The sequence below is a fragment of the Castor canadensis genome, chromosome 7, assembly GCF_047511655.1.
Source record: "Castor canadensis chromosome 7, mCasCan1.hap1v2, whole genome shotgun sequence".
NCBI classification, from domain to species: Eukaryota; Metazoa; Chordata; class Mammalia; order Rodentia; family Castoridae; genus Castor; species Castor canadensis.
Window position 1 is genome coordinate 41,678,779 of NC_133392.1, and position 26,317 is coordinate 41,705,095.

Sequence of the window (26,317 nt, forward strand, 5' to 3'; positions counted from 1 at the left end):
AGTTGCTCTGATAACACTTCATGACTGAAAACCTCAAAAGATACTGTTTGTCTTCAGTGAGAACTTTGAACATATTTCCTGCCTTATTCACAATGAAATTGATGGCTTCTGATCTATTGTCACTATATTAATGCATTTTTAAATCTCAATTAAATTAAGATTCAAAATAAATTTAAATTGTAGTCCAGAAAATTATGCAAAACGTTTTTAATTGTTAAAAGTTATCTAAGGAGAAAATGAAAGGTTAAACCGCACATCTGTTACAGATCCTGCAAAGAGACTGTCCTGGCCCAACAAAAACAGGACCTACTCCCCTCTATTTGTCTTGCTGGCTTGATGCCATTCACAAGGTTACATTCATACACAAAGTTTGGTATCAAAATCAACAACCCTGACAGGCACTGGTGGCTCATGTCTGTAATCCTAGCTACTCAGGAGGCAGAGATCAGGAGGACTGAGGTTCAAAGCCAGCCCTGGCTAATTGTTCACAAGACCCTATCTAGAAAATACCCACCACAAAAAGAGTTGGTGGAGTTAAGGTGAGGGCATTCCCTATAGCTGGATTCTTCAGCAAGATTTTACCCTGTTTTTGTGAACATGAAAATGCACAGTCCTTGTATATTGATTAACCCCATTCACTGTATTTTTGTGCATATTTGTAACTGAGCACAAAACAATGACTCTACGTGCAAATATATTATTTAAATTGTCAAGCAATAAATAATGTGGGAGGTCTAATAAATTTGGGAAAAATATATATAAAGATCTTTGTTTCTTGTACACTTTATCCAGTTTATAGCAAAGATGCTAGGAATAAAACTGAGGTATGTTGCCTATACCCTCTGGAAATAACACAGCCTTGCACAACCGAAACTGCTTGGGATTTGGCTCAGTATTCCGCCTGTTAGAGACAGGCATTCTGTCAGAGGATGAAGTTCAAGCTGCTTTTCAGATATGAAAGGCGTGTCAAGAGATTGTAATTAACTTTCCTCTGGCTTCATCTATCTGTAGCTCTCTGACCCTGTATTCAGGGATATTCATCATACCCACAGTACTATCTGGAAGTAAACACATTCTTGTTTCTGTAAAGTTAGCTCTGTCTCAGAAAGCAAAACTAGGACATGTGTTAAAGGAAAAGACTTTGAAGTTAAAGGGTATTCATGATCTGTCCTGTTTGAAAACTAATAGAACTTATTCCCTGGAGTAAATTGTTTTCATTTTGTGCTGTGTACATTCCTATTTCTCTTTACCACAGGCTTTGTTCACATTTCAAAGAGAGAAGAAACTCTGAGTCCTGGATCCAGTCTCTTGTATGACAAGGGAACCCCTAAGGTTTCTTCCCCACCCCCCCACCCAGAAAGGCAAATTGCCACTAAACAACTGTTCTGATAAAAATAAACTAGTAGGAGCCTGAGTGCCAGTGTCTCATCCCTATAATTCTAGCTACTCAGGAGGCAAAGATCAGGAGGATCATGGTTCAAAACAACCTCGGGCAAATAGTTCATGAACACTTATCTCAAAGAAACCCATCACAAAATGTGCCAGTAGAGTAGCTTAAGGTGAAGGCCCTGAGTTCAAACCCCAGTACAGCAAAATAAATAAATAAATAAATAAACTAGTAGGTTGTTTCATAATTTGTGACACACAAGACTATTCATTCTCTGCCATCAAATGGCTCTAAAATGAGAGAGAATGGGCATGTGGGGAATTGATATGGTTATTCCTGTAGGAAATAGCAATCTGATTCCATCCAAAAATTCCATGTATATTTTCAGGGTAAAATGATTAAAGGTAGTGTAAACTTAACTTAAACCTTTAAGTTAATATCTAGACAGAAATAAAATTCTGAGAATTTTACTTCAATTGTTTTCAGAAATAGAATTTTCAGATTCCCAGAAAATGTCAACCTGGAAAGAATAATATTGTTATGTATATGGAAAAATTTACCATATCTCTGAAAGAAATTCAATTTTTCTAAAGAGGCTATGGCTACAGAAAATAAGAAATTAGATTACTGGCAATATGAACAGTTCTTTGAGCTGTGTAGTTTAATAACCTTAATCCTCTGGAGTCCAAGGTTAGTATACTCACAAATACACAGAAATGGCCAAGAGGCTTTTATAGCTGTATAAGTACATAATGAAAGTTCTTGCCAATACTGCCATCTACAGGAGTACATACTGTGTAAAGTAAATTTAAGGAGTGGCTGCAAGGAGAAACCAGAAGTATGGATAAAAATATAGGCACTAAGGAGGGTAGCACAAATGATGGAAAAAGGTTTCCTTGGATCCTCAGGTAGGATAAAGCATGGTAAAATGAAATGCTGTCTGCTGCTTTTGTTACAATTAAGTTAGTTAAAGACAATGCCATAGAATACAATGTTACCATCTCACACAACATTTTGGTATATCTGATATGTTTTGATATGAAGAAATCACTAGTTGAAGGTGAAGTTGTGAAAAATAAGTCTACATGAATGTAAGAACAAAGTTATATATCCAAATTTCATGTTCACATTTCATAATCCATAGTTATAGGTTAAGCAAGAAAAGGCTAATATCTGCAGTTCATCTACATGAAATATCAGATAATGTTTGTGAGTAATAAGTATAAGTTATGGTATTTTGAAAATAAATTTTAATATAAACTTACCATGTAGAAAATATTAAAAGTGTATGAAAGTTAAACTTTACATTCTTGATAATGGTGCATAAAATAATGTGCCATGTGTAAGTCAATTTTCAAATTCAAAGTTATTAGCACTTTGAGAGTTGGAGAAGCCAGGTGTCAATGGCTTACACTTGTAATCCTAGATACATGGGAGGCTGAGATTGGGAGGATTATGGCTTGAGGCCAACATGCACAAGTAGTTCACAAGACCCCATCTTCAAAAATAATCAGAGCAAAATGGACTGGAGTTGTGGCTCAAGCTGTAGAGCACTTAACTCATGTGCATGATAAAAATAATTCTTTTCACTTTGAAGTCAGAAATAATAAATGTCAGAAGTCAGAAATAATAAACTTCTAATATGGTATAAATTATATGTTTCTCAGAGCTACTTTATAGATCAAAGACTGATATATATCAACTATAAATTAGATATGCAAATTTTTGTCATAATGTAGAATTTTTTTCTTCAGATACCAGTGTTGAAACTCTGATCCCAGACTAAGGGAACTGTCTCTTAATTAATTGAAATACATTGCTTAAATGTTCATACTCAATTCAGACTCCACTTGCTTCATTGTGGCCTTGTCAATTACAACCTGCAAGATTTTTTTTTCTTTTCAATCAATTTGCCATGATTGATCCAACAATAAATTAATGACTGATTTTTGAGAACTGTATGAATTATGATTACTTGATGAATCTTTGGAATATGTTATCTTCAACACTTTCTGTAAAATCCTCTGATATATTGTTATCTTTAATATTAGCAATTTTTTCCTCCCATAAAAGTTCCTGTGTGGTATAAATTTTATTCCTTTGAGTCTTTAATATATACCAGTGTTTGGTATATTTCTTAATGCTTTGTTAGTATTTTATTAAATAATTGTTGAATGACAGAAACTTATCATTCTATGTTCTGATTGTCCCTTAATTCTATCTACTGCCCACCCTGATTTTTTGCCCAATGTGATAAGAAATTAATTGTGTTTATTTTGTCTGCATTAGAATATATATATGAGCTGATCCAAAAAGGTAGGGAATCAGAAATCCTAAGCTCCATGAAACCAGAAACTTCCTTGAGACATAAGAGCTACGCCTGGGTAATTCTGATTGCTCCTAGTCAAAATAATAACTGCCATCACATCAGATGCAGATAAAATTCAAAGACTGACTCAAAATAAGCCTTTAATTACACCTAACAGCCATGAAAATCCTGCTTGGCACAGCCAACAAAGTGTGCCCAGCCTTAGTAGAAAAAGCCTTCTGGCTATTTCTTTTTTCTTTTCTTTTCTTTTTCTCTCTCTCTCTTTCTTTTTTTCTCCCAAAAAGCAGAAGACAGTGCATCATTCAGAATCAAACTGCAACATCCTGGACACCTAGCAGTGGAAAGTCTCCCTACACCACACTGCACTGAAAAAAAGTGGAGCCATTTCTCCCCATCAGCTGGCTCCAAAGCTGCTTGCATGAAACTGCAGAAGGAACAGGTGAGCATCACACACCACGCCTGACTCCCTACTTATCCCCTGGAAAAGTAATCCAGCAAAGCCCCTGGGCTGACTGAACCTACCCTAGCAAAACTGAAAAACATAAATAACAAACAGTAATCTAACACCAACAATGGAAGTGGAGGGTGGAATGCTGAATCTGCCTTGGAGAATGGGGGCGGGGCAAGTAGCCAAATACTCAGCACCGAACTCTCAATGAACTAATTCTGGTAAAGCAATAAAGGCTGAGAGCAGGGGCAGGCCAACAAACCAAGCTTCCAGAGGACCTGTCAGCACCCAGCAGAGATCGAGTCATAAAGGCTGAGAGGAGTGGGGTGGCAAGCCAACCTCACAAAGGATCCACTAGCACCCAGCAGAGGTTGGGAAAAGCACAGAGGCTGAGAGCAGGAGTGAAGCAACCGCCCAAAGCAGGCCAGATGGTGGATCACATTGCTGATCTTTGGGATAGAGGGCATGTATCAAAACTGAATTGCCCCACCTTGCTGGCAGAGGAGCTGACCAAACAGAGCTGCATCAGAAGCGTAATGCAGCTGCCGCCCAGTGGAAGCAACAGCTCTGACCACCCTACCTGAGCCGGCAGCCTGAACTCATCTCATAATCCCAACTAATCTTGTGGACAGAAGGACCAAATACTACTCACAACCAGTCACCTGGTGAGATTGTATCAGAGCTTCCACTTGTATGCCAATACAAGGATTGGACACGTAAGGAATAACTCCAGATCTTTTAAAAAAGACTGAACTTTTTGTGATTCCTGATGTTGGTGTTTTTTGTTTTTTAATTCCTGCATTATTAACTCCATCATCACTATTCTCTTATCCCTATTCTGACTCTCTTCACTTTCCCTTTCTCCTGTGCTACAATCCATTGTTCTCCCTCCCAACTACTCTTTCTGCCCTTTCTCATCTACTCTTTCTCCATGTTCACCTCACCCTCTATCCTCCCCCAGCCTGTCACCACACTACCTCTCCCTCCTACACACTCACCACAATGACTAGCCTACTCTAATAACTATACACAAGCCCAACCCCCTGCAATCCCTGACACAAGCACTCTCCATGACAACAATAGAAATACTGAAACACACACAAGGGCCATAAAACCTAGCAGCCTTCATACTTCTTCCCCCACCCACCAATGACTATTCCAGCACCTACCTTTAGTGGCACCTTTACAAATTCCCCCAAATCTATAACTAGCCTAATAACCATTACCCTCTCCAACTCCCACTGTTTATAGATATTATCACCAAGGGGTTTTCTATATAATATGTAAACAACCAGTCTGCCACTGAACCTGTGAATTTGTTGTTGCTAAATTACATCTCTAGGTCAGGGATAAAAAGAGCACATCAACCTAGCTAACAACCAAATCAGTCACAACACAAAAATTAAAATCACAGAAAGAAATCAGCAACCAAATCACCAACAAGCCTATCAAAAGCATAGTAGCACAGCACAAGTGGAGTGATGGGAAGAAGAGCAAGGGATGGAAACCACTCTCCTCAAAAAAATAATTCAATGCAGGATTCAGTGGGACATGAAGGAAATGGATACCCAGTTCTGACCTCAGCAAAACAATAAGATATGTCAGTAATGAGCAAGTGACGCCTACATAAATACCCTCAAAGAAGAAATCTTAGAAGATACCACTGAGAGATTCGTGGATAAGATACTAGATATAGTTAACTAAAAAGTACAAGGCATACACAAGAAATTACAAGACACCAAAATTAAGAACATGAGAAGACAGAGAAAGAAATAAATGAACTCAGAGAGGACTTTAAAGAACATCAAAGTGAAACAGAGGACACTAAAAAAAGAGAGATACATGAATTAAAGATGACAACACAAAATATAAAAGAGGAGATATAGAAAACCTCAGAGAAAAGAATCAAACAGAAATCCTGGAAATAAAAAGTCTCTTGAGTCAAAAAAAACAAAAAAAAACACAGTGGAAGGCAACTCCAGCAGACTAGAACAAGTGGAAAACAGAATCTCAGAGTTCAAAGATAAAATAGAAATTAAAGAAAAAACAAAAGCAATCTTAGTCAAACAACTCAAGAACTGCTAAAGGAATATGCAAGAACTCATGCTCTATGAAAAGACCAAACTGGAGAATCATGGGTATTGAAGGAGAACAGGTCCAAGCAAAAGGGATTCATAATATATTCCATAAAATAATAACAGAAAATTTCCCAAATCTTGAGAAAGTTTTGCTCGTTCAGGTACAGGAAGCCTCAAGGACACCAAACAGATTAGACCAAAATAGAACCTCCCCATGGGATGCTACTTTTTTCCTCTCATATACCTGGCAGTACTGGACTTGTGAGTTAAGCCAGTCCTCTTTGCCCATTATTCCTTCTTCCAGACAATTCTTACTTCTTCCTCCATAAGAAATTACTTCCAAACTTTGAATCTCATGTCATTCAATTACATCACTCCCTATCTTTTGCTGCTCCTAGCACCTTTTAAACTCCAGGTTTTTCTAGTTATTCTACCTGTTTTGTTCTTACCTAGTAATATTCTCTTTAAAAGTATTCCTGCCTTGATATTTAGTGATCTAATCCTTCTGACAACATCACCTATCTCTGGGTTCCTTGATCTCTTTAAGGATCTTGCCCTTTGCCCTGCATGAACTATTTCACCCTGATATCAGGGCCTTTTCATTACTGCTACCACTCCAAGGTCCAATTTTTATTTATTAACATATTTATAAACTACAAAGAATTATAAAAAGATATAATTTAGTTTTATCATTCTAAATGTGTCAGTCTATGGCACTGGCAAAGCATGAGTAGTATAAATTAAATTATACTGAAACACACTGTAGCAGTTATACCTGACTCCAGTGGAGCATATTTTGAACAGACGTTCCTGCTGGGTTGTGTGAAAAATACACATCCAAACGACTCTGAGAAGTTAAAGAGCATTTTTATATTTATTTCAGTCAAAGAAAGCATAATTTTAGTATTTAATCAATGAAATTATTTTAAGAAAATTGAAAGTCAATTTAATAAATATAAATGCAAACTAATAAAATTGTATTTAGTACACTAATATACGTATTAATCTGAAATTTTTTAAAGTTAATATAGACACTATTACTGTTTTTCTAGGTTATTTGATCCAACATTTCCTATAATGAACACAACCAAAACTGATGAACTATTCACACACACACACAAACCTTTTGAAAGCATTAAGAAACTGACAAGACAGAAATAAGTTTGAAGGATGAATTGACAAGAAAAACAAAGAACCCCAAAAGACAGGCAAATCACTGAAGATACTTTGTCTTTAAGATTATTTGCCCATCCCAGGGAATTTGAAGATTCATTTTGAGAGATTAGCTAGTTGAGAAGGAAAAAAAATCAATGCCTTAGGCCTATTAAATACCAAGGATTTAAAAAAGAAACATTCCTTGATAAATTAGGGTATCAAACTCTAAAGTACTCAAGTTCAAGCTGAATCAGAAGTGTGCCAGCCATCAAAGCAATCTGCATCTAAATTTGTGCTACTTAGGTAGTCCTAGGGAATCTTTTGAGTTAGACATAGACCATCTCAGAGTGATCTCAGGTTCCTTAAAAAAGCAGACTACATTCAAGTCCAGAAAAAAAGAAAAGACTTATCTTATTTCTCAAATTATTAGTAAAAATATTTTTTTGCAAAATCAATGTTTCACTCAATTAAAGAAGAGGAAGTACATGAGAAGGCTGAGTACCAAAGAAGAATAAGCAAGGAAGAAAATAAATTATTTAAGAAAACTTTTAAAATATTTAAAATGTTATCAGATTTAAATATAAAACAATTATGCAGGATTACAGAAATTGGAAGGCAACTACCAGAGAATATGAACATTGAGAAAAGGAAAACATAAGAAAACCTGTCATCAATCCCAACTTTCATCCAAATATACTTTGGATATTTTCCAAACTGGAACCAAGCAGATATTGGCAATCCTGTTGACTAGAAGTGACAAAAATTTACCTGCACATCTGGCAAGATGGCGACTAGGGTGCAGAAGCAGACAGCATGGGCTCTGTGACTCCAAAACCTTGCTGAGATGCTGGAGCCACACTTGGTGGAAATAAAGCAGCAAGAAGAATCAAAACTTCCACACCCTGAACTTCTGGCCTGTGGAAAGCTTCTCTACACCACATTATACAGAGAAAACAGGAGGGTTGCCACACCGGCAGATGCTGGCTCCAAACCTGCTTGGGAGATATTCAGCAGACTAACAGGTGAGCACCAAGCATCACACGCTATCCCCCAGCCACCTCTAGGATAAACCAGCATAGCCCCTGGGCTGACTGACCACCCCCACTGCAAAAACAAAAACAAATAAACAAAAAACTGAACAACAAACAAGAAACTGAAAACCAACACACAGCAGAGGGGCGGAGTTACTGAAAGCACACTGGAGAAGGAGAGAGGGGCAAGGAGCTGATGTCCGCATGAACTTTTAGTAAACAAAAGTTGGAAAGGCAGAAGGGCCCACAGCGGGTGGATGATAAGCCACTGCCTGAAATAGGGCAGGTAGAGGTCCACAAAGTTCATCTCCTGAGCCAGTGAGCAATATCCAAAGTCAAACAACACTGCAAAATTGAAAAATAATCAGCAAACCATCACAACATGCTAACAGCAGGGGGCTGGCCTAGATTGCTGACCTTGCCCCAGACAAAGGGGGTGAGGCAAAGAAACAAGCCCCCAGTAATCAAGCACAGCGAAAACCCAACTCCAAAGCAGGACAGCTGGTGGGCCACAGAGTTGATTCTGGAACATGAGGACAACATAGAAACTTAAACTGCCACACCATACTGAGGGAGGAGCTGACCAAGCAGCTGCCTCTGAAAGACAGAAGAAAAAAAAAAAAAAAAACACTACCCAACCACCTGGTGAGACTACAACAGAGCTTACATATCAACACAATGATTGGATGCTGGAAGAGTAACACCAGAACTTAAAATAAAACTGAAATTTTATTATTCCTGAACCTGGAATTTTTGATTGTTTGTTCTTTAAAAATAAGGGCCAAAATTAATTAAATAGAGACAGAAAAAAAACATACAAAGAATCAATGAAACAAAAAGCTGGTTCTTTGAAAAATAAACAAAATTGGCAAACCTGGCTAAAATGAGAAGAGAAAAAACCCAAATCAATAAAATCAGAAATGCAAAAGTGTAGATAACAACAAACACAACAGACATTCAGGGAATCATCAGAGACTACTTTGAGAACCTATATTCCAATAAATTTGAAAATCTTGAAGAAATGGACCAATTTCTAGATACTTATAACCACACAAAATTAAACCAAGAGAATATTAATCACCTGAATAGATTGATAACACAAAGTGAAATTGAAGCACCAATAAAGAGTCTCACAAAAAAGAAAAGTCCAGGACCTGATGGATTCTCAGCTAAATTCTATCAGACCTTTAAAGAAGAACTAATACCAACTCTCCTTAAACTTTTCATGAAATAGAAAGGGAAGTAACACTGCCTAACTCATTTTATGAAGCCAGTATTACACTCATCCCAAAACCAGACAAAGACACCTGCAAAAAGGTGATGCAAAAATCCTCAATTAAATAATGGCAAACAGAATCCAAGAACATGTCAGAAAGATCATTCACCACAACACAGGTCGGTTTCATCCCAGGGATCAAGGGTGGTTCAACATACACAAATCTATAAATGTAATACAGCACATTAATAGATGCAAAGACAAAAACCACTTCATCATTGCAATTGATACAAAAAAAGCCTTCGACAAGATCCACCACCACTTCTTAAAAGCTCCAAGAAAACTAGGAATAGAAGGAATGTACCTCAACATTGTCAAGGCTAAATATGACAAACATACAGCCAACATCATACTTAACAGTGAAAAACTGAAACCATTCCCCCTAAAATCAAGAATGAGACAACGGTACCCACTACCCCCACTCCTATTCAACATAGTCCTGGACTTCCTAGCCAGAGCAATTAGGTAAGAAGAAGAAATAAAAGGAATACAAATAGGTAAAGAAACTCTCAAAATATCCCTATTTGCAGACAACATGATCCTATATCCTAAAGTCCCAAAAACCTCTACCCAAAAACTTTAGACACCATAAACAGATACAGCAAGGTGGCAGGATACAAAATCAACTTAGAAAAATCATTAGCTTTTCTATACATCAACAATGAACAAATTGATAAAGAATATATGGAAACAAATCCATTTACAATAGTCTCAAAAAAAAATTAAATCCCTAGGAGTATACTTAACAAAGGATGTGAATGACCTCTACAAGGAGAACTACAAATCCCTGAAGAAAGAGATCAAGGAAGACTATAGAAGGTGGAAAAATCTCCCATGCTCGTGGATTGGTAGAATCAACATAGTAAAAATGGCTATACTACCAAAAACAATATACATGTTTAATGTAATTCCCATCAAAATCTCAATGACATTCATCACAGGGATTGAAAAATCTACCTTAAAGTTCATTTGGAAACACAAGAGAGCACGAATAGCCAAGGCAATACTCAGCAAAAAAGAGCAATGCTGGAGATATCACAATACTGGAATTCTAACTATATTACAAAGCAATAGCAATAAAAACAGCATGGTACTGGCACAAAAACAGATATGAATACCAGTAGAAGAGAGTACAGGACCCAGATATGAATCCACACAGCTATGCCCACCTTATTTTTTGACAAAAGCGCCAAAGACAGATGATGGAGTAAAGACAGCCTCTTCAACAAATGTTGCTGGGAAAAGTGGGTATCTGCCTGCAAAAAAATGAAACTACATCCATGTTTATCACCCTGTAGTAGTATCAACTTAAAAATGGATCAAGGACCTTAATATCTGACCCAAAACTCTGAAGTTAGGAAAGGAAATAGCAGGAAATACTCTGGAAGCAATAGGTATAGGCAAGGACTTCCTCAATAGAACCCCAGTAGCCCAGTAACTAAGAGAAAGAATGGACAGATGGGACTACATAAAATTAAAAAGCTTCTGCACAACAAAAGAAATGGTCTCTAAACTGAAGAGATCAACCCACAGAGTGGGAGAAAACATTTGCCAGCTATACATCAGACAGAGGACTGATAACCAGAATATATAGGGAACTCAAAAACTAAACTCTCCCAAAATCAATGAACCAATAAGGAAATGGGCAACTGAACTAAACAGAACTTTTTCAAAAGAAGAAATTCAAATGGCAAAAAAACACATGAAAAAATGCTCACCATCTCTGGCCATAAAGGAAATGCAAATCAAAACCACACTAAGATTTCACCTCATCTCTGTTAGAATAGCCTGCAGCAAAAACACCACCAACAACAGGTGTTGGTGAGGATGTGGGGAAAAAGGAACCCTCTTACACTGCTGGTGGGAATGCAAGCTAGTGCAACCACTCAGTAAAACAATATGGAGGCTTCTTAAAAAACTAAACATAGATCTGCCATATGATCCAGCAATACCACTCCCAGGAATATAACCAAAGGAATGCAACTCAGGTTACTTCAGAAGCACCTGCACACCCATGTTTATTGCAGCACTATTCACAATAGCCAAGTCATGGAAACAGCCAAGATGCCCCACTACTGATGAATGGATTAAGAAAATGTGGTATTTATACACTATGGAATTTTACTCAGCCATGAAGAAAAATGAAATCTTATCATTCACAAGTAAATGGATGGAACTCACGAACATCATCCTGAGCAAGGTTAGCCAGTTTCAGAAGACCAAAAATCATGCTTTCTCTCATATGCAGACTTTAGATCTAGGGTAAAGCAGTAATGTTGTTGGACCTTGGTCACACACTGAGGGGAGAGCACATACGGGAAGAATGGGGATAGGTAGGAAACTCAAAACTTGAAATTGTTTGATGGTCCTACTGCAAAGGAGCTAAGACAGTAACCTTAAAGTGACAGAGGTCAATATGGGAATGTTATCTGGAAGTATTGAAGAGGTCAGGTAGAGATGAATCAATTTGGGTTGTATCATACTTGTGCATGGAACCAACGCTAGGAATCTCTTTGTATAGCTATCCTTATCTCAACTAGCAAAAATGCTTGTCTTTCTTATTATTGCTTATGTCTTCTCTTCAACAAAATTAGAGAAAAGGGCAGAGCAAGTTCTGCCTGGATATGAGGGAGAGGGGAGGGAGATGGAGGGGGCAGGGGACAGGGTGGAGAAATGACCCAAACAATGTATGCACATATGAACAAAAAGGACCAAAATCACAGGATAAAAAAAAATCTACTTGCTAAGAGTTGGATTTTAGCAAATTACTAAGATAAGCATCCTTTCAATTAAAGAGGTTTGACAACTAGCTAAATAAGCCAAAGCTCTTCAGAAGAAAGTAACAGCTATAGTTGTAATGTTTGTTTCCTCCAAAATTCAAATTGAAATTTGGTTACCATTATGAGAAGGAGGACTTTTGGGAGATGACTAGGTCATGAGGTCCCTAATAGGCAGAATCAATGCCATTATAAAGGGAGAGGTTCTACCTCCTTTTGCCTGCTTTCTCAACTTGATTGCACAGCAAGAACACACTGGCCAGATTCTAGTGCCTTGATTTGGACTTTCTAGCCTCCAGAACTGTGAGACAATAAATTTTTGTTCATTATAAATTTTATGCTCTTAATTAAAAAACAAATAGTAGAATTATGATAGTCTATAATAAAAGTTATGTGACCATGGCTTCTTACTCTGTCTCAAAATAACTTAATTCCTTATTGCATTACAGTAATATTTTTGAATTTCACTTGACCACGGTAACTGAAACCATGAAAAGCAAAACCTGAGATAAGGAAGGAATACTGTATTTTTATAGTCAAATAGACATTCTAGAAATTAAAAATACAAAATTTGAAATTTAAAATTATTAGATGGGAGTTAAAAGCAGATTAAACATAGCAAGTGACAGTATTAGTGAACTCAAATACAAGCCCATAGTAAATATTCAAACTTCAGCAGAGGAAAAAAAAAAGTGAAAACAAAACAGAGCAAAGAAAGATGTTAGGTACAGTTAGATGGCCTAAGGTTTATGTAACTGGAGACTAGCAATGAAAGAAGAGAAAGAACAGAATAAACATTAGCTGAGAATTTTCCAAATCTGATAAAAGAAACTCAGTGAACTCCAAACAGGATGCAATCAATCAAAAAAAAAAAAAATCCACTTCTAGGCACATGATAGTGAAACTAATGAAAAAGAAACATAAAGAAAAATGTTTAAACATTCAAGAAAAAAGATACAGTAAGAAACATTCCCTTAGGGCAATAATAATAAAACTTATAGGTAACTTCTCATTGAAAAAATAGAAGTTAAAAGATGGACTACTGTCTTTAAAATGCTGGTAGAAAAAAAAAATAATGCTCTTAACCAAGAATAGTACAATGAGAAAAATATCCTCAAAAACTTAGAAGAAAACAGGAGTCTACATTTCCATCATGGAATGCATATGGTAGTCACCACTCCATCCCAACAATAAATAAAAAGCTAAACAACCTAGAAATCAACAGCTCTTCTTAGATCCATCCAGGAATTGAGGTCACTGGTGAAACCAGTGCCCTGCCAAAGGCAGAGAGACAGATAGATGAATACAGAGAATCACAATTTACTGAAGCAGAGACTCACAAGCAGAAAACTCAGCAAGACCAGTATGGAGTAAGAAAAAGTGAACTGTGATTCACTTTTATTGTATTGGATATAGACCAAGAAGTAATAGCTGGATCATATGGAAGTTCTGGATTTTTTGTTGTTTGATGAACTTCCATGGTGATTTCCATAGTAGTTGGACTAATTTACATTCTCATGGCCATGTATAGGGGTACCTTTTTACCTGCATCCATGGGTGAGTGAACAAAGAAAATATGGTATTCACTGAAACATTGAAGAGAGTGCAAGAAAGAGCAGGGAAAACATTGGAATTAATAGACATAAGCACTGACTTCCTAAATAGATTTTAAATGATTCAGCAATTAAGAGAAAGGATTGATAAATGAGACTATATGAAATTAAAAGATTCTGCATGATAAAAGAAATGGTCTCTAAATTGAAGGGTCAGCCCACAGAATGGGAGAATATCCCATTCCTCTAGGAAGGAATTAATAACCAGAATATAAAGAGAACTCAAAAAACTAAATTCTCAAAAGAATCAATGACCCAATAAAGAAATGGGCAAATCAATTGAACAGGGCTTTTTCAAAGGAAGAAGTCCAAATGGCTAAAAAAACCATGAACAAACGCTCAACATCCGTGGCCATAAAGGAAATGCAAATCAAAACCATGTTAAGATTCCACCTCACTCCTGTTAGAATGGCAACTATCAGGAACACAAACAACAAGAAATGTTGGCGAGGATATGGGGAAAAAGGAACCCTCATACACTGCTGTTGGAAATGTAAATTAGTAGAACCACTAAGGAAAACACTATGGAGGTATGGAAGCTCCTAAAAAAACTAAAAATAGAACTGCCATATGATTCAGCAATTCCACTCTTAGGGATATATCTAACAGAATGCAAGTCAGATTACAATAAAGACACCTGCACTCCCATGTTCACTGCAGCAGTATTCATAGTAGCTAAGCTATGGAAACAACCAAGATGTCTACTACTGATGAATGGATTAAGAAAATGTAGTATTTTACATACAAAGGAATTTTATTCAATCACAAAGAAGAATGAAATTTTGTCATTTGCAAGTACGTAGGTGGAACTGGAGAACATGATCCTAAGTGAAGTTAGCCAGATTCAGAAAGCCAAAAGCTGCATGTTTTCTCTCATATGTGGAATAGAGACCTAATACAAATACAGCAATATTATGAAAATAATATTGTGACTAAAGGGAGGTCACATATGAGAAAGGAAAGGTAAATGAATATGAGTATGGTTGATGTACTCTCCATACAAGAATGAACATAGAATTTTTAAACCTATTGAAATCACCATAAGGAGGAGACCAAGGTAGAAAGAAGAAAAATAGAGGAGATGAAACAACTTGGGTTATAAAACATATATACATATGTATTATATATATACATATATATATAACCCAAGTTTCCTTGTGACATTTCCATATATACATGGAAATTCCCTGTGTAGCTATCTTAAACAAACAAAAATGTCATTTTTTTTTCATTTACGAAATCACAGAACAGGAGGGCAGAACAATCTTGCCTGGGGGTGTTGGTACCAGTGGGAGGGAGGAGGAAGTAGGAAGAGGGTGTGGGAGGGTTAATATAGTGAATAAATACTTTGTACATATGTATGTAAAAGGAAAAATGATACCTGTTGAAACAATTCCAGGAATGGGTGGGATAAAAGAGAATGGTGGAGGGAGTGAATTCAAATATGATATATTTGATATATAGTAAGAACTTTTGTAAATGCCATGATGTACCCCCATCCAGCACAACAATAAGGAAAAAAATGAAATATGGTGTATGTGTATATTCAGCCATAAAGAATGAAATTATGTCATTTGCAAGAAAAATGGATGGAACTGGCGATCATTATATTAAAGTGAAGTAAGTCAGTCTCACAAAAACAAGGCTCACATGTCTTCTCTTATATGTGGAACCTAGTGTACAGGGAAGGCATGTAAATAAATGGGGAACTAATTAGGGACGTGGAAAGAGGGAGACAGGGGGCGATTATAAAGGGTAACAGAGCCAAGGTGATGGCACATGCCTATAATCCTAGTTCTGGGGAGTCTGAGGCAAGAGGATAGTTGGTTTTCACCTGAGCTACACGTTTTCTATCGTATGTGGAATATAGATCTAATACAAATACAGCAATATTATGAAAAACAGGTCACACTAAGGGGAGGTCACATATGAGAGAGGAAGGGTAAAGGAAGGAAATTAAGAAGGTGAATATGATTGATATATTTTTTATACAAGAATGAATGTAGAATTTTTAATCTGTTGAAATCACCATAAGAAGGGGACTAAAGTAGCTAGAAGAAAAATGGAGGAAATGAACCAATTTGGGTTGTAATACAAATATACATATAGAAATGTCACAAGGAAACTCCCTGTATAGCTATCTTAAAGAAACAAAAATGTCTTTTTTTTTTTCATTTACAAAATTGCAGAACAGGAGGGCAGAACAGGCCCTATCTTGGGGTTGGTACCAGTGTGGGAGGGTGGAGGATGTAGGGAAAGGGTTTACAAGGGTGAATATGGTACAAATACTGTGCACACATGTATGTAAATGGAAAAATGAAGCATGTTTACTGCAGCACTATTCATAATAGCCAAGCTATGGAAATAGACAAGATGCCCCACTACCAACAAATGGATTAAGAAAAATGTGGTATTTATACACAATGGAATTTTACTCAGCCACAAAGAATAATGAAATTTTGTCATTTGTAAGTAAATGGATGGAACTGGAGAACATCATCTTAAGTGAAGTTAGCCAGGTTCAGAAGGCCAAAAACTGCATGTTCTCCCTCATATGCGGATTATAGACTTAAAAAAGAACTCTTTCTTTTTGGGGGTGGCAATATTGGGGTTTGAACTCAAGACCTTGCACTTGCTACGCAGGCACTGTACTTCTTGAGCCATATCTCCAAGTCTTTTTGCTCTGGTTATTTTGGAGATAGGGTCTTGCTTTTTCCCAGGCTGGCCTCAACCATGGTCCACCTAGTTCAGGTTCCCCAACATCGCTGGGATGATAGGCATACACCACCACACCAAGATTTTTTGTGTTAAGATAGAGTCTCACAAACTTTTTTTGCCCAGGCTGGTCTTGAGCCACATTCTTCCCAATCTCAGCATCCCAAATAGCTAGGATTACAGGTACGAGCTACTGCCATTCAGTTAGAATTACTTTCATCAATTTTTTTTCAAAGTGTTAGAAATTTCTATCATCAAAGATCATAACAACTGGGCAAAGTCAAAATTCTGTGTTGTTTAGTAGTAATGGAGTTTGAACTCAGGGCCTTGCATTTATTAGGCAGGTGCTCTACCACTTGAGCCACTCTCAGCAATTCTGTGTTGTTTCATGATAGATTTTCCAGGTTACATTAGAGAGGGTTTTTATCATGTGAGTTAACCCCTACTTTTCTCACAGATCTTGATAGGCCTAAGAGGACTTATTAAAGATTAATTTTTGTACTTCTAACTTTTAACAATCCCAGATATTGTAGGACAGAGCTATATTATAGCCTATATCATAATCAACTTCTGTGCCAGAAAAAAGGTCCACAAAAACTCAAAGGCCAAGGAAGCCAGAGTATAATTTTTCAGTAATTTTCAGAAGAATAATTTTCAGAGACACAATATAATTGCTAAAACTGTAGCACTGAGCAAATGTACTACCTAAAATATAGAATGAAATAAGTCAAGTAAGGATAAAGATTATATTTGTGGTTCCTCTAAGTTTTTCGTAGTAAGTACATAATACTGGGTAGACAGAACAATATGAAAAAGATGTGATATGAAAGTAGTTCTCGTTTACCTAAATGCAAAAAAGTAGATGTCTCACAAATTGTGGGCAAAGGGGGCAAAGCTGAGTTTTTTGATACTGTGAAACATTTCTTTCATATTTCTGTAATTGTCTATATAGCTCTCTGAGAATGAGATAAGACCTTCTTAAAGTTGGATGAAATCAACCTGTCCTTGTGGCATAAAAATGTATTTGACCTCCTTTTTTTTTCCTTTTTGGCAATGCTGGTGTTTGAATTTGGTTGAGGCCTCATGATTTTTAGGCAGGTGCTCTGCCATGTGAAACATGTTCCTAGCCTCAAATATATTTGAAAATTTAAGAGAAAACCTTTATTTCTTTAAATGTATAACTTGATTCAGATTGAGGTTTTTTTAAATCATAGGTACAAGAACCAACACCATCTAAATGTAGCAACTGCTTCTGCCAAATCTGGATTTTAAATTTAATGATAGTAAAAAGTCTTAGAATGAATGGCTACATCTTTAAGAGAACATATACACAGTCATTCCAAAGGGTCCTGTTACTCCCCAGCAGTTTGCCACTGTAAGAGTATTGAGAAATGCTACAAACTAAAAGATAATTGACAGGCACTGATTCTAGTTATTACAGAATCAACCCAGAAAGGGGGGGGGGGGTGTTAGGAACAAGAGTATAAGAGAAGGAGTACGGGAAACAGGTGAATAGAAGAGAATCCAAATATTAAAAATTTCAAGAAACTAATAGAAAATAGCAAAAGCAACTAAAGATACACATCAATGCAGCCACTCTCTGGTCTTATAGAGAACAAGACAAATATGGAAGCAAAATAATCCCAGCATGCCAATGCAAGTTAATTGTACAACCTTAGTCATAAAATCTGTTAGTGTATGTAGATAAGTCACAAAATGACACTCAAGGCATAACATAAGCTCTAAGAGTTGTGTTCCATAATTGCCAAAAATACATTTTAATGCAACTTGTTCTCACCATATTTAAGTTCTTCCGGTCATATCCAAACAGTGTAAACAGGTATGGAGGCAAATCTTCTTAAAAATAAGTACTGGGCATAGCTTTCAACCAAGAAACTTGTTAAGTGAGGTTTTAGGTAAAAAGTCTGTGTTTCTAGAAGAAGCCTGTAAAATAAATTTATTTTACCCACATTTGAAGACCATAATAATTAAGAAATAATGCAATGAGTTTATTATGTATACAACCAAATGAATTACCTCACAGTAGTTTAAAACATTTAACTTAAGGGGTTGAGAATGGAGTTCACTGCTGGAATGCTTGCCTACCTTGTTCAAGTCCCATTACCCCCCCAAAATTAAATTAAGATAAAAACTTGGGAACAGGGTATAGTGATGATTTCATCACTGGATTTTCTCTCACAAGGAGGTACTAAAGGTATAACAAGCAACATGCATATCTTTGTAGAAACAAAGCCAAGAGTCCAATGTAAATGAAACTAAAAATCCCAATTCATAGATGTGGCTGTGCAAACATAGTCAAGACTTATTTTGTTTTTTGGGTTTTAGAGCTCTTTTTTATTATAAATATTTTATTAGGATATATTCATTATGGGGGAAATTCGCAGTGACAATTCTGATCAGTCTTATACTGCACATTATTTACATTGCCCCCGTCATCTCTCCCTCTAAGACTCATTTTGAAAGCTCAGAATCATTGTCATTGTGTTATTGACTGCGCAAAACAAAGGTAGGACATACCTTGATTTTTTTTTTGAGTACTATATAGTAGTGGTACAAGGGGATACATTGTAATATTTGCATATGCACTTACAATGTATCTTAGTTAGATTTACCTTCTCCATCATTCTCCCTCTTCTCTCCTTCCCCCTTTCTTAGATCAACAGGTTTCATTCTTCTATTTTCATACGTGAATACAACATACATCCATCATAGTCACACTCATTCACCCTTTTCTTCCACCACCCACTGATACCCAACCTCCCAAAAGACCTATCTTATCCTCCTGTGCTTCATCGTTTTTGAGTGCATATTGATGGTCTAAGGTGGTTTCACCTTGGTACTTCAGGTGTCTACACTGTCCTTTAATCAAATTAATGCCACCTCCAGTTACTTACTCTTTCTCTATCACCATTCTCCCCTAATATTCAACAGCTTACAGTAAAGTACATTATATTATATTCATACATAGATAGGTTGTTTCAAGATTTTTCATTTTCTAACATTTTCTTTCCTTCTCCTGCCTCCCATAATCCCCTCAGACAGACTCATCAATACAATTGTTCTCTCACTACATATACATATATATATATATATATATATATATATACACACACACACACACATACCTTGATTATTGTCTTCAACTTGTATGTCGCTTTAATTAAAGAGCCTTTTGTGTGTTTGACAGAAAAAACTGGTGCTAAGGCAAAAAATATTTTGATTTTTTCAGCTATCTTTGGTATTGTGGAAAATGTTATGAAAGCTGAAAGAAAATATGTAATAAATTAGTAAGATATTCTTAAGCAAGTACTTGCACATAAAAATTGACATCATAGAAAATAAAGGCCCAAAAATAGTATCTGAACAATTAATTTACATTAATTTACTCATCCATTTCTTAATTCACTTATCAAACATTTTTGATTGTCTAGTATGTCACATTATATTGATCACAACATAGTGCTGATAATTAGAATTTAAGAAATAACGATAAAGGATGACAACTTAGTAATAAACCAGACTTGGAACACTACAGTTAAAAAATCAGGAGTAATTACATTGAATAAAAACAGGAATATTGAACATTTTATAACTGGCAATGATGAAAATGAGAAATAAAATTTTCTTACAGATGAATCTTACACTTTATGTGAGACTCAAGGAAATAGAAAATTGTTTTAATATTTACTTTTAGTGTATTTTTAACTCCTTGCTTTCATATACAAAGGATACTAAACATTAGTTTACATGTTACTGATTATTTACTTAAAGTCATTAATATGAAAATAGAAATAATCCTTGGCATACCAATAGTAGTGCCCTGTGAATGTCCTACATAAAATATTTCTTCTTGTCTGGTTTGATTAACAATGAAATTAATGGAAGCTGGAAGGTCATATTTAGCCATCTCATCAAAACTACAAAAGAAAAAGGAAAATAAAAGCAACAATTTCTACTAATGTTATATTAACATTTTAAGATAATGCATAGGTGAATGGATAAAGGTATCATTGGGTATTATCAAGAAGTTATGTGGCACAATATACCTACTGAATAATGACTTCTTTGGGGAACCCAGTCAAGGAAATAAAGCCACAGGCAATCTTCCAAACAAAAAAGGTGTTTGTATACCATGAATATAGTGGAGTAGACAACATATGAATAATAGAAGAGTTTGTAAATCAAGGATGTGGTTAGTCAATAAGAAATCAAGTTAAAAATAAAGGGTAATGCTGAAAAACAGAGAAATAAACTCAAAATTATACAAGCACTCTTTAATTCTCAAGCTAAAGTTTTATGGAAAGCCCTGAGCTGAGAAAAAAAAGTGAGACCTGTGTTTTATTTTATTTCATCGAAAGAGAAAACAAAATATTCAGTATACTTTTAAAATAAAATTAAAAGTTACTTAATTTTATTTGTACCTGAAAGTCCAAAACTCTTCGGAACTTGTTTTTAGATAAGTATGTTTCCTGGACCAGGTATTTCCTCTGCTATTTCCCATCTATACATCATAGCCAGCATCTGCCAGAATGAAGCCCAGGCTATTGTTGGGAAGATTGGAAATCCAATTGCTGGCAGATGTAAGCAAACCATGTTGCAAGTATACAACAAGCCTCTGAGCTGGAAAACAATACGGAAAATTTCTTTTTAAATTGTGTAACATCCACATGAAAAACTTTTATCTGAAATTCAAACCTTTAATAATGACAGCTTGAAGGCTTTAAAATCTGTTTGCATGAATGGGCATAAATTCCTAATATTTAATACCATTGTATGATAGAATTGCTTAATAACACTATACCAGTTGATTTCTTTCAAATAACCAAGTAAGAAATTGTGTCACATCCCACTTAAATATATACATTTCAAGGACAGAGAATAACCAAATATCTAATAATAATTTGGGCACTCTCAAATTATAATATTAAATAAGATATTTTATATTACTTTCCCACTTTTACATTTCACAAAAATATTTTATGGTCACTTTTTCACAGACATACTCAATACTGATGTCATTACATTAGAGCCACTATTCTATTTTTTTTTTAAAAAGAAAATATCAAAGTTTATTAAACCATAAAATGTATTTCTAGTAAACAAATGTGTAATTTCAATTTTCTTTGCAGTTGACAATTGTCTTCTTTTTTTTTTCTTTTTTATTTTATTATTCATATGTGCATAAAAGGCTTGGGTCATTTCTCTCCCCTGCCCCCACCCCCTCCCTTACCACCCACTCTGCCCCCTCCCTCCCCCCCCTACCCCCTCAATACCCAGCAGAAACTATTTTGCCCTTATTTCTAATTTTGTTGTAGAGAGAGTATAAGCAATAATAGGAAGGAACAAGGGTTTTTGCTGGTTGAGATAAGGATAGCTATACAGGGAGTTGACTCACATTAATTTCCTGTGCATGTGTGTTACCTTCTAGGTTAATTCTTTTTGATCTCACCTTTTCTCTAGTTCCTGGTCCCCTTTTCCTATTGGCCTCAGTTGCTTTTAAGGTATCTGCTTTAGTTTCTCTGTGTTAAGGGCAACAAATGCTAACTAATTTTTTAGGTGTCTTACCTATCCTCACCCCTCCCTTGTGTGCTAAAGCTTTTATCATGTAGAGCAACTATTCTAATCACCTGTTTCCAGAGTCTCAATTTGTACTTCCAACTTTATTGAAAAATGACCTTTTGAATAATGTAATTTTGGCTATAAGGGAATTCCCATACTGGGGGGCAAGAAAGACAAATCCACACATTTGACTAAGTGACACAAAGGTACAAAGGCTGACTTCTCTGTTTCAAGGTTAGATCAACTCTGATATACTTCAAGTTTGCTATTACCCCAAGGGACCAGGCAGAAACTACACTTCAGCTAAGACCACATCATTGCTTACCCTCTTCCTCTGCTGTCTTCAGTTTCCCCTATCAACTTTTTCCTGAGATTCTCTAAAAACTTCATGTGTATCCAAATCTGTTTCATATGCTTTGTTTCTAGGGAATTTGACCTAACAGTTACCAGCAAAAGTGAGGAAGGAAGCAGACACATTTAAGGATGAGGTTTTGGAGTTGCTGGTTAGCAGGAAATAAGAATCACATCACTAATTGTAGATGAGTATAGAAAGAACCTTGCATGAGTAGCACTACAATATATACCATATTCACCTATAGTGAATTAGAATAATTCAGTGGCTTTTATGGTATCTCTAGCAGTTGAGAAGTACAGGGGAAGTTTAATTATGCCAGTAAGGTATTAGGTGGCTGTTGCTGATTGCCAATGACATTTTGAACAGCAAAAGGAACAGGGCTGTGTGGTGCTGGGACAAACAATCACCAACTGAAAGTGTGAAAGTCATATGGCCTCGAGGGCAGCATTTGACCACCCCTTGTCCTATATCCAGAGGGAAAACTGAGTTGAAAACCTTGGTCAGGACCCAATTATAAGAATAACAGAAGTTTGGGAAGGCTGAATTCTCTGCACTGGCTAGAACTCATGCCATATTTAGGGCCATAATCAGGCAGAGGTGTAATCCTGAGACTTGAAATAACTGTATCTGGGAAGGATAACTTCAGAAAGTTGAATCCCAGATTTTTCTGAACTTACTGGATCCACAGAAGTGACTCACTCTACTGAGGCATCCTTTGCTACTCCCATGCTCTGTTCTAAGTGTACATGGACAATTACAACTATGATCTAATATCAATATGGAAGTCCTTATGGATAAGAGATTAGTTTATGTCATCCAGAAAGTTGGTGGGTGATAGACAAATACAGAATGAATGGTCCAGGAGTTAATTTATAAGTACTAGTTATAACTTTACTGTTTCTTTCTAGCGGTTCATTGTAGCTTCTTTCTCTGTAGAAATTTCCCTCACCCATTTGGCTCCTTTTAGAGATAACTTTTAGGCAATGATTAACTGATATGGATATGCAAAAAGAGGCTCCCTAACTTCAAGGTGAGATCACTTCTGTAGTAACTATTCATGGGATACAGGAACTCCTCTTAAATCACTATACCTCAGTGTTCTATACCCTTCCTTAGGTCCTTCCTGAAGCCTATCCTAATTCCCACACGACCTTTCCTAAACAGTATTCTATCAATAAATTGTATATACTCCTGAATTTTGTTCTTAGTCTTTGATTATACAGCACTACAATGCATTTGTTTTATTTTAAAATTATCTTTAAATATTTTATTATACTACTTGCAAAATGAGGTCATACTATGAGTGATATTTACTATTATGTTAAATCTGTTAAAATTTCTACGTAACAGCTGTGACCTTTTTAAGTATCAAAAACTACATTGATTGAAGTTGTTTCAAATTAATGTCTTCTTTGAAGTATACTTTTTAATGTTCAAAATAAGAGCTTGAGAAAGTATCCTGCAAAATGATAAACATTCTTTTCAGGAAGAAAATCTGAGAAGAAAAGAAAAAACCTTGTCATTTAATTGGGCAATAAGATGAATAAGCAAATGTACTTAATTGCATATTCTACTAAAAATTGGCAGATCTAGGGTAACAGCCCAGTACATTTTGTACTGATACAAATGTACTTACTGCTGGAATAAAGAGTCAAGAGGTTGCTACCAATCTGATCTCTCTGCTATTAGTAGAGGAAAGAATCATAGGCAAAGAAGAGAAACATTTATCAGCCTCTTTTTTTCAAACATAAAGAATAAAAAGGCAATTGTGTTTCAGGCATTTCTAATTCCTCCTCAACAAAAAAATTCTAGAGAATCAACATGTATGATGAGTATGATTATCTGATAAAGGAATGAATTAAAGTTACTCACATAGAAAACCTGGGAGGAACAACTTGTGCTCCACATACTTTAAAACTACTCTATGAACAGCAACCCAGAGGGGAATCAGATTCTCTTTTTGAGGCATGAAGACAGTTATTATACCTTAAAATACTTCTCTTGCACTAAGTTCACTGAGAAGAAATTTTAAAAAGTTAAAATCTTCAGGCCCCAAATAGTCACCAAATTATCTTCAGTTGATTACCTGAATTGTTGTTTGTCTTCCCGTGAGGAATTCTGTAAAGGCCAAGGATATAACCATCTTCAGTTACAACATTATATACTTCATCTGGATAGCCCCAGTAGGAAATTATTTGGCTCTGGATAAACAAATCAAAAAAATAAAAAATCCTTGTAGCATATTGAGTGGTTTACCATTTTTAACCCATTATGTAATAATGAATCATGGTTTTCTCTCTCAACCTCAGATGGCCTATGAACTACTTTTTTTTGTTGTTGTTTTGTTCTATGTTTGTTTTATTTTTGGTGGTACTGGGGTTTGAACTAAAGGCACTACCCTCCATACCCTCAGTCCTTTTTGCTTTTTTAGATGTCTCCTGCTTTTACCCGGGGTGGAGCTTTCACTGTTATCCTCCTACTTCTGCCTCCAACGTACCTAGCATTACAGATATGCACCACCACAGCAATCTTGTTTCAGGAGACTGAGTTTTCCTAACTGTTTAGGTCAGACTAGCCTCAGACTGTGTCTATCTCCTGAGTAGCTCAGCACCACTACACCTGGCCCAGGCTTATTACGAACTTTCATTCTCATCAATTCACTGAATGATTTAAGTGATAAATATTTATGGAATGCCTATTTAGCACCAGTCTTAATCACAGGGATTTCAAGGATAAATAAATCCAAAAAGTTTTTTAATCACTGCTCTTAAAGAGATATCCCAAGAACCAATCCACTAATCTTTCCTTTTCTAACCTCTAGTCACTCATACCTATACTTACTCAGCCATATATATCTGTACTTATTCACCCATGTAGTTTTAAAATATGTATGCATCCATAAAGTTTTTTCAGTCTATGCACATATCTCTTATTTCAAATTTGTACATATGTGAATATATAGGAGAAAATTTGTACATATATATGTTTTTTTTTCATTCACAGAGATAGAATAAGGCTGAGGGGGAAACTGTAAACTACAAAATAGTATATAAGAAACATTAGTTGACCCATATCAAAATATATAAATTCACAGGTATATATACATTTGACTATATTAACTCAAAAACTCCACAATTTAAAAAGTAACATTCTCTGTCATTTTAGAAGTTTAATTTCCTTGCAACTTACAATATTCATATTTGCTTCAGGGTTCACAGATTTTCAGTTTAGAAAGACACCATGAGTACTTCCAGGAATTAGGATGAAATATATCACTGTGAAAAGGCACCACATTTGGGATCTACATATAAAATGGAGATACTTATACAAAAATATAACATATATGTAAAAATTTCAACAAATAATACCATTTATAAAGCTGCAGCAAACAATTATGTGGAGTAGGGAATATCATGATTTTCAAATAAGAAAATTAAGGCTCTCAAAAGTTAAGTAACTTGGCTAAAGACACACAATGTGTAATTGGATTTGGGACTGCTTAATTTCAACTGTCTGTATTTCCAGGTCTCTTATTTTGTACCACAAATTCCTTCTCTGAATTCTGCATTATAT

At 35.8% G+C, this 26,317-nt stretch overlaps 1 protein-coding gene and 1 pseudogene across 1 annotated transcript in view; both read right to left on the reverse strand.

The window, feature by feature from the left end:
* LOC109701759 (gastric triacylglycerol lipase-like) overlaps positions 1-18,747 on the reverse strand; it is a 142,799-nt gene extending 124,052 nt beyond the window's left edge. The window contains exon 1 of the mRNA XM_074078829.1: positions 18,608-18,747. The gene's annotated coding sequence lies outside the window, so the exon portion shown is untranslated. The remainder of the gene's footprint in view (positions 1-18,607) is intronic.
* Positions 1,354-25,951, reverse strand: LOC109701761 (lipase member J-like; annotated as a pseudogene).
* Between the last annotated feature and the right edge of the window lie 366 nt (positions 25,952-26,317).